The sequence below is a fragment of the Chiloscyllium plagiosum genome, unplaced genomic scaffold (genome assembly GCF_037043375.1).
Source record: "Chiloscyllium plagiosum isolate Xiang-an unplaced genomic scaffold, Cpla_swu_hap1 HiC_scaffold_15, whole genome shotgun sequence".
In the NCBI taxonomy this organism is placed as follows: Eukaryota; Metazoa; Chordata; class Chondrichthyes; order Orectolobiformes; family Hemiscylliidae; genus Chiloscyllium; species Chiloscyllium plagiosum.
In genome coordinates, this window is record NW_028270153.1 from 37,263,773 (window position 1) to 37,273,992 (window position 10,220).

Below are 10,220 nucleotides of genomic sequence, written 5' to 3' on the forward strand. Positions count from 1 at the left end.
ACTTGACTTACTCTTGGGAAATAAGGCAGGGCAGGTGACTGAGGTGTCAGTGGGGGAAGCACTTTGGGGCCAGCGACCATAATTCTACTAGATTTAAAATAATGATGGAAAAGGATAGACCAGATCTAAAAGTTGATGTTCTAAATTGGAGAAAGACCAATTTTGATGGTATTAGGGAAGAACTTTCGAAAGCTGATTGGGGACAGATGTTCGCAGGTAACGGGACGGCTGGAAAATGGGAAGCCTTCAGAAATGAGATAATGAGAATCCAGAGAAAGTATATTCCTGTCAGGGTGAAAGGAAATGCTGGTACGTATAGGGAATGCTGGATGACTAAAGAAATTGAGGGTTTGGTTAGGGAAAAGGAGGAAGCATATGTCAGGTATAGACAGGATAGATCGAGTGAATCTTTAGAACAGCATACTTAAGAGGGAAATCAGGAGGGAAAAAAGGGGACGTGAGATAGTTTGGTAAATAAAATTAATGAGAATCCAGAGGTTTTTACAAATACATTAAGGACAAAAGGGTAACTAGGGAGAAAATAGGGCCCCTCAAAGATCAGCAAGGCTGCCTTTGTGTGGAGCCACTGAAAATGGGGGAGATACTAAATGAGTATTTTGCATCAGTATTTACTGTGGAAACTGATATGGACGATATAGACTGTCGGGAAATAGATGGTGACATCTTGCAAAATGTCCATATTAGAGGAGCAAGTGCTGGATGTCTTGAAACACAAAGGTGGTTAAACCCGCCGGACCTGATCAGGTGTACCCTAGAACTCTATGGGAAGCTAGAGATGTGATTGCTGGGCCTCTTGCTGGGATATTTGTATCGATAGTCACAGGTGAGGTGCCGGAAGACTGGAGCTTGGCTAACATGGTGCCACTGCTTAAGAAGGGTGGTAAGGACAAGCCAGGGAACTATAGACCAGTGAGCCTGATGTCAGTGGTGGGCAAGTTGTTGGAGGGAATCCTGAGGGACAGGATGTACATGTATTTGGAAAGGCAAGGACTGATTAGGGATAGTCAACATGGCTTTGTGCATGGGAAATCATGTCACACAAACTTGATTGAGTTTTTTGAGGAAGTAACAAAGAGGATTGATGAGGGCAGATCAGTAGATGTGATCTATATGGATTTCAGTAAGGTGTTCGACAAGGTTCCCCATGGGAGACTGATTAACAAGGTTAGGTCTTATGGAATACAGGGAGAACTAGCCATTTAGATATGGAACTGGCTCAAAGGTAGAAGACAGAGATTGGTGGTGGAGGGTTGTTTTTCAGGCTGGAGGCCTGTGACCAGTGGAGTGCCACAAGGGTCGGTGCTGGGCCCTCTACTTTTTGTCATTTACATAAATGATTTGGATGGGAGCATAAGAGGTACAGTTTGTAAGTTTGCAGATGACACCAAAATTGGAGGTGTAGTGGACAGTGAACAGGATGACCTCAGATTACAACAGGATCTGGACCAGATGGGCCAATGGGCTGAGAAGTGGCAGATGGAGTTTAATTCAGATAAATGAGAGGTGCTGCATTTTGGGAAAGCAAATTTTAACAGGACATATACACTTAATGGTAAGGTCCTAGGGAGTGTTGCTGAACAAAGGGACCTTGGAGTGCTGGTTCATAGCTCCCTGAAAGTGGAGTCGCAGGTAGATAGGATAGTGAAGGCGGCGTTTGGTATACTTTCCTTTATTAGTCAGAGTACTGAGTACAGGAGTTGGGAGGTCATGTTGCGGCTGTACAGGACATCGGTTTGGCCACTGTTGGAATATTGCGTGCAATTCTGGTCTCCTTCCTATTGGAAAGATGTTGTGAAACTTGAAAGGGTTCAGAAAAGATTTACAAGGACGTTGCCTGGGTTGGAGAATTTGAGCTATAGGGAGAGGCTGAACGGGCTGGGGCTGTATTCCCTGAAGCGTCAGAGGCTGAGGGGTGACCTTATTTACAAAATTATAAAGGTTTACAAAATTATAAAGGGCAGGGATAGGGTAAATGTGCAAAGTCTTTTTCCTAGGGTCGGGGAGTCCAGAACTAGAGGGCATAGGTTTATGGTGAGAAGGGAAAAGTATAAAAGAAATCTATGGGGCAACGTTTTCAGGCAGAGGGTGGTACGTGTATGGAATGAGCTGCCAGAGAGAAAGTGGTAGAGGCTGGTACAATTGCAACATTTAAGAGGCACTTTGATGGATATATGAATTGGAAGGGTTTGGAGGGATATGGGCCAGGTACTGGCAGGTGGGATTAGACTGGGTTGGGATATCTGGTTGACATGGATGATTTGGACCAAAGGGTCTCTGTTTCCATGCTCTACATCTCTATGACTCTGTTGGTAGTCTATCTCTTGAGCCACGCTCCTCTTGCTCTGTAGTCTGCTAATTGCAAGAAGGTTTACATAAAACAAACAAAATTTGAATATATCAGAAAAGATGCTTTATCTCAGATAAAGGCAGCATTCATACCAATTATGTGCCCTCATTGACTGTGCAGAGCAAAATATCCTATAGACAGGAGATTTCAGATGCTTAACTGATAGTTCAACGCAAAAAACATTTTTAAGTGGGATTGATTTATCAGAGGCCTTGTTTTCCCACAACACAGTGAAACAAGTTTTCACTATCTACTTTGTTAAATCCATGAGAAATCCAAGCTTAAAAAACGAGTCACAAAGTTCTACCGTTAAACTCCAAAATATTGTTGCATAGTCCAACAAACAGCATAACTTTTTTGGGTACTTTCAAATGAAAATATGGATTGCATATATAACCACCAGAGGGCATATTAGAGATATGGATGTGCCTGTGATGGACAAAGTTTAAGCCCCAACAGATTTAATCCAAAGTACAAACTTTTGGAGCGCTGCTCTTTTGTCAGGTAGAGTGGAGCAGGATTACAGGACACAATTTGTAGTAAAAGGTCAGTGTCATACAACTTATGTAAATGTATTGCACAAACCAAGATTGCTGTTAAGTGGGGATGCAGGTCTCAATATGCAAGTCATTCTAAGTGATTAAAGACTTGTTCAATACATCACACCAGTTTATGGCAGAGTTTTACTATAAATTGTGTGCCCTATAATCAGAGGCAACTTGTTCACCGAGAGGGTGGTACACAGATGGAGTGTTCTGCCACAGGAAATGGTGGAGGCTGGTTCAGTTAAAAGGCATCTGAATGGGTATATGAATGGGAAAGGTTTGGAGCGATATGGGACACATGCTGGCAAATGGAGTGAGATTAAGTTAGGATATCTGGTCAGCATGGACAAGTTGGACCAAAGGACCTGTTTCTGTGCTGTACATCTGACTCAAACTAGGGAAAAGGCCATCTGCGCAATTCAAGTCCAAGCATCCACAGCTAATTTTGTCATTATCTTCATTTACACACCTTTGGCTCTCATCCTACAGCAGGCTTTGTTTCAATTGCTTCTATACACACTGTTTTGGGATGCAAGAACTCTATTTCAAGTGGAACAACTAATTTGGAAATCATTGCTTTATTTTGATCCTAATCATTAAAATCACATCTAGAGCTTAAGGGAACAAACTTTTTAACATGCATATAGAAATTGCTAGGGAAACCCAGCAGGCCTGACACCATCTGAAAAGAAAGCAGTGTATGCTTCTGGTCCAGAACCATAATTTCAGCTATTCAAATTTGTTTTATTTCCAGCATCTGCAGTTTTTAAATGTTTAAGGGAAAAGTTAAAAAACATGAATAATCCAAATGGACATCAATTGACCAATGTGGCATATAGAAATAGACTGTCAGTGCATAATGATATTTGGTACTCAACTCAATATATACCATAATTATATAATAAGCTATCATGCCAGCTCACCTATTACTAGACAATTCAGATCACAGACAAATCAATCGTCAAACACTGCAAATTTAGTTTAATGAGTATTTATTAGACAATTAAAGTAAACACAATCTTCAACATGTTAACATTTAATACGAAAAAACTGAGCTTTAGTGGTAAACACTATTCAAATTTTTGAAATACCACTTCAAAAAAAATGCTGTTGTAATAATTGCATCGAGACAGTATTAAGCTGGATAGCTGCCTGTAAACTGTCAGATTTCTCCAAATCCTGTAAAGAAAAATACATGGTGAATGGCACCTTTAATAGGCAAATAAAAAAGGTAGGAAAAAACAAAATCACTCAAATGTGGCACATACCTCAATGGCACTTCATTGTCCATGACCACCTCTTTATGCTGGTCTTTGCTAACCCCTAGTCCAGATTTGCAATTTGCGCCAATTTCAATCAAGGTCTGCAAAACTTCGTGCCTGGAGGAAGAAACACCACACTGAGAGAAGTGGACTGATGCACTGGCTCAAAACAAAACAATTTTTCCAGTGTCAGAAACATTTGGCTATCTTTGTTAAAAATCACCATGATCGATAAGACGGGGAAAGAAATGTACATCATTCACTGAGTCATACAAATATTAATAATTCAAGATTGAACATCTCTACATACCATGGTTATCCACACTGCTGGTCTGCATACCAACATCCATTGCAACAACCCATCTAAGAAAGAAAATAAAGGATATGCGCACAATGTTATTAGTAATTCAAAAAGAGCTACAAGACAACTGCAAATCCATGACATTGTGCTTAACTTTGAATATAGCCTAGCATGCAGAACCAGTAACACTCGAGATGACATAAAAGCTTTTCACTATACTATGTAAGAATAAAGTTTAATTTGATTTAATTCACACTAATAGCTAGGAACCTTGAAAACTTGGACAGAACATAATAATCTACACATTATTGCAGTCTCTACTTTTTCCAGAATTTAATACTTTGCCCACTTAGTTAACCATGGATCAGTCTTTTAAACTTTGCCACAATAGGAATACACATATCCTACCATTGCAATACTCCTAAGAATAGCCACATCCCACGGCCAAAGTTAAAATACAATGCACCGTTAAATGTTACTGATTGCAGAAAAATTACCACTAGCGATTTCACATCCTGATTCCACTGAAACAAAATTATACTGAAGACTTTAAGCTCTCTACTTTCTTATGCTCCTACTATCCCTTAATTGCAACATAGCCCCACACATTCCCCATCTCATCATTCTGGCTCACATTTCAGATCATAGGTAACGTTCACCTTCCCAAAATTTATAGGAAAACCAAAACCAAATCTTACAGGGAATTACACCTCCTTATCTCTTCCTTCAACTCCCTAAACTCATGCATTCAACTTCCTCAACTGCACTTGTTTAGTAAAGTGATTTTTACTTCTACATTAACAGCAACTTTCCAGCACATTAATTGCTGCACATGGGGCAATGCTTGGCTGGATGGCACAATGGACTTCTTGTCCTGGTCGGACATTGGAAATAGACTCCTACGTACTTTTGCTTTTAGAAAGCAGCAACAAAGAATAAAGATCGACTAAACCCACGTGGCTAAGCAAATATTCTCAGTTCACTGGCCTAAGGATAATCTCTTTCACAAATCCCATACATCAGATGGTTAGCGGTTCTGTGATGCAACGTGGGATTTAATTTGAAGTTGCCCAAGAGCTCATAGTAGCTCTCAGAGTATAACGTTAAAAGTATCACCTCAAAACAAAATGCAAAGCAAGGAACATTCATTCTAACCAAACTCCTTAGGAAGGCATTTCAGAGATATTGTACAAGTGCTGGAGTTGAACCAGGGTGGACAAAGTCAGCAGTCATGCACCAGCTTAGTCTTAACAGGTTTATTTGACATCTCAAGCTTTCAGCATACTACTCTGTCAAATACCACAAATACCTAATCTAGCGTAATAATCCTTCCATAGAAACGAACACCCAGTTAAGTGCAACTTGAAAAGCAATATGACCAACCTGGAACATCTTGCACCCAATGATTCGATCTGGCAACATTAGTGGCGATATCTGCCTAAGTAAATTTAGGAGAAAAGTAAAACCTGTTAAATCACTCCGGATTCACTAAGAAACCTTACACCAGCTAATCAGCTGGTTTAATCAGACAGAGTTTGACTTTGAAAACACCCATAATCAGCATGAACGATCTGATGGGGAAAAAAGTTTAGGTCATCACCAAACACCAGCAGAAATTCGGCGTCAGCCTCCAAGACAAAACGATGCAGATGGACAGGAAAACATCTCGAAATGTGCCCCTCCTTCACAACATGCGAGCTGCCTTAGCTCTCCCTCCCTCCCCAAAGTCCTCAAACAGCAGGACTGACTTTACGTTCAGAGCGACCCAGACGTCGGCCAAGAGCAGCAGCGGGCTCACGCTGCACCGCGGACTCGACACACACAGAACCAGCCGGGCCCAGCTCCCGCACTCGAAGCCGGAACATTTCCCTCGAAACATCCCCGGGCTCCGAGCCGCTGCTCCGGCCCATTCAACGCCGCCTCCTGGGCCACGTAGGGGAGGGATGCACCAGCGGTAGGCCGCCGTCGCCGCCACCCACGTGTTCGCTCAACGTCTCGAACACTCCAACACAAATCATACCAACCTCACTCAGTCCCGCTGACAAAAGAACGAGGAGAGCCGTGCAGCTGCTTATATAGGCAGGCGCTGCCTGACACGCATGCGTATCGTCACAGGTATGCTGCCGCCAGACAATCACGTGCACTCTGGTGGACCAATGGGCGGCGGCACCAGAGAATAGCGCGCGCGGGGGGTGGGGCGCAATGTAACGAAATTTATGACAGGGTGATTGAACTGCAACTTTGATTGTCAGAGTTAAAAATCACACAACACCAGATTATAGTCCAACAGGTTTAATTGGAAGCACACTAGCTTTCGGAGCGATGCTCCTTCATCAGGTGATTGAGGAGGGCTCGATCGTAACACAGAATTTATAGCAAAAATGTATAACTGAAGAATTGATTGTCTGTTAAGCCTTTCATCTGTTAGAATACAGTGATAGTTTCACTTCTTTCATGTGTAAATCACAAACCCTTTTTTTTAAAAAGTTGCATTCTCGGGTTAGCTGTTAACAATGGTGATAGCTAGACAATATGTTGAAGGTAAAAACAATGACTGCAGATGCTGGAAACCAGATTCTGGATCAATGGTGCTGGAAGAGCACAGCAATTCAGGCAGCATCGAGGAGCTCCTGGATGCTGCCTGAATTGCTGTGCTCTTCCAGCACCATTGATCCAGAATATGTTGAATGTGTTGGCCCCCTGTGTTCTCTGTCTATGACCTGATGTTTAGATTGATTCTAATCTAAAAAGTGAGATAACAGAGTTTTACACAAGTTCATGCAGTTTTTGAGCTCAGAGTTCTACATGAATGTATGATTTTCACAGTACAGGTACTGCCAACCTGGTTAGGAATTTGCAGCTTTTTTTTGTTTTTATTTGTAACAGAGATGTCTTCCAACAAGGCAGTGTTCTCTTGAGTGAAGGCACACCTACACACTGTACCTACGTGCAGCGATAGGAAAATAAAACCAAAAACTGCTGAGGCTGAAATTCGAAGTATTGGAAATACTCTGCTGTTAAAACAGCAGCTGTGGAGAACAGGAGCAAAGTTCACCTTTCAGAAATTAAGGCAAATGTAAATAAATTAATACACAAAGATTGTCACTGAACAAAAAGCAAAGGCAGTGGTAATATTAGAGAGGCATTGGTCCAGAGGAAACATTCTTGACAGAATACAAACATGAAAATAAGATATATACTGGCCAGAAAAAAAACATAATGGAGACAGGATTCAGGGGCTGAAGTTATTTGATTAAAATTTGAATTCAAGTGACTAAATTTGTTCTTCATGTAAAGTTCAAATTAGACGCTAATTTTTCTTCCCGTGTCCAATCTCTTCCCACTACGCTCTATATCTCCAATAGTTAAATTATTTCCAGTTTCCTGATCCTAATCATTTTCTTTTACGGACATCCAATCTCTCCACTCCATTCCTTACTATGACAGCCTGAAGGATCTAGCAAACTGGAATGTAGCAACTATAATCCACTTCAGTTACCACCACTCCTCCTCATGTGTTGGCATAGAAATTGCACATTGTTCACTGCCTCCAAATAAATGATTTGGAGATGCCGGTGTTGGACTGGCGTGTACAAGGTTAAAAATCACATACCACCAGTGGAGTGCCACAAGGATTGGGAGTGCTGGGTCCTCTACTTTTTTGTCATTTGCATAAATGATTTGGATGTGAGCATAAGAGGTACAGTTAGTAAGTTTGCAGATGACACCAAAATTAGAGGTGTAGTGGACAGTGAAGGAGATTACCTCAGATTACAACAGGATCTTGATGGTATGGACCAATGGGCTGAGAAGTGCCAAATGAAGTTTAATTCAGATAAATGTGAGGTGCTGCATTTTGGGAAAGCAAATCTTAGCAGGACTTATACACTTAATGGTAAGGTCCTAGGGATTGTTGCTGAACAAAGAGACCTTAGAGTGCAGGTTCATAGCTCCTTGAAAGTGGAGTCGCAGGTAGATAGGATAGTGAAGAAGGCGTTTGATATGCTTTCTTTTATTGGTCAGAGTATTGAGTACAGGAGTTGGAAAGTCATGTTGTGGCTGTACAGGACATTGGTTATTAGAATGAGTTGCCAGAGGAAGTGGTGGAGGCTGGTACTGGCAGGCATGGACAGGTAGGACCGAAGGGTCTGTTTCCATGCTGTACATCTCTATGACTTGGTTATAATCCAACAGGTTTCTTTAGAAGCACTAGCTTTCAGAGCACTGCTTTTTTTTTCCTTGAATGATTCTTTATAGATTTAGATTTCATAAATAAAAGCAATTGTTTCTAATCAAAGTTTACAATAACCCTCCAGGAGTGGCATGCAATTACTTTAGTGAATGTTTGCACTAGCTCTCCTGTTTGGCACTTGTTACAAATATCTCTGGACACCATTTAAAAACTCTACAGAAGAACAGTATATCAGAATTGGGTTTGCATCTCCACGTCATTGTTTAATTGACACAGTAGGGGGGCTGGCGTATCACTCTCTAACTCCATTTACTTTTCTTCCAGGGCAAAGGTGCATGTTTATTTGTATTGCCAATCATGTTAGCAATATAATCATCATTATAGTTGCTCTTCATTGAAGGCAAGCTTGATAAAATGACAACAGAGTAAAGTTATTTGCGTGATTAAATTGGAGGCATAGTGAGCGGAGGAAAGTTTCATTGTTCTCTCATGCATCATTTGTCCAATGTTTGATCAACTAGTGGCCTCACCTTTTTGACATTTGCAAAGATCCCAGTTGTCAGCTATAGCTGAAAATGGATTTTTTTTGTCCATTTTATTTCCAACTTAACTCACTTTCGCCATAAGCCACCTCCAACGTTGTTTTAATGTTTGGTCTCAATTTTTGGGGAATAGGTTATATACTCATAAGCTCAACATCAGAGCAATTCAGGAGGTAGAAAAAATTCTCAGCATCCAGGAAAAATGAGAATCATACTGTTTCAGGATTTACTCTTCATAAATGATTGCTAACACTAACCCACTTTCTCACTATTTAAACAAATCCAAGAAGAAAGAATATTTTAAAGGATTTTTAAAAAAATTGAGATCATAAGGATGTGTAGCTTTAGGTCAAAGCTGATGATTCAATGAATGAATCAAACAAGTGCAAGTCCTGTTGTCTAGTTAACCCATGCATGCGGATCCCTCGATAAGCAGCGCACAATGCAGTTGGACACAAGAACAGAAATTGCTGAAGAAATTCTTAGGTCTCAGCTTCTGTGGAGAGAAAGCAGAGGATCATTCGAAACATTAACTGGTAGGATTTTGTTTCAAAGGTCAGGATTCAGCAGTTCTTTTTGTCTTCTATCACCATTCAGAAAGGGTCGCCCTAAACACCAAAGCATTCCCAAGCAGGGAAATATTAAAATGTTTCCACAAAACTGGAATCGTTCATTTAATCCAGGTGCTGGACTTCAAACAAATTGCCTTTTTAAGAATTTCACTAAAATATGCAATCAGTAATTGAGTTACCCATCACCTGGGGGAGTTCAAGCGAGGATCAGGATCCAAATCAATAAATGGTTTGAAGGCCATCTCGATTGACAGGCTAACTATGCAATGCTTGCTGTGACAGGATGTTTTCTTTCTTGGCCAGCTTGCCTCCTAGGTAGAAGCTTTGACAAATTAGAACAGACCATTCAGCTCCTCCAAAAATGGTTACCATGCAATAAGAGCATAGGCTGATCTAATTATTCCACATTACTGCCCATGATGATCTTACATGCCTTAT

The 10,220-nt window shown here is 40.9% G+C and overlaps 1 long non-coding RNA gene and 2 other non-coding genes across 3 annotated transcripts; all 3 read right to left on the reverse strand.

Annotated features, from left to right (window-relative positions):
• Nucleotides 1-3,888: 3,888 nt before the first annotated feature.
• Nucleotides 3,889-6,015, reverse strand: LOC122559910 (uncharacterized). The gene is made up of 4 exons (XR_006314595.2): nucleotides 5,860-6,015; nucleotides 4,486-4,538; nucleotides 4,182-4,292; nucleotides 3,889-4,092 (listed from the first exon to the last, which is right to left on the reverse strand). It is a non-coding gene; the product is annotated as an uncharacterized LOC122559910 (long non-coding RNA).
• On the reverse strand, nucleotides 4,356-4,444 carry LOC122560356 (small nucleolar SNORD12/SNORD106). Its single transcript, XR_006314725.1, has one exon. It is a non-coding gene; the product is annotated as a small nucleolar SNORD12/SNORD106 (small nucleolar RNA).
• Nucleotides 5,991-6,087, reverse strand: LOC122560355 (small nucleolar SNORD12/SNORD106). The gene has a single exon (XR_006314724.1). It is a non-coding gene; the product is annotated as a small nucleolar SNORD12/SNORD106 (small nucleolar RNA).
• Between the last annotated feature and the right edge of the window lie 4,133 nt (nucleotides 6,088-10,220).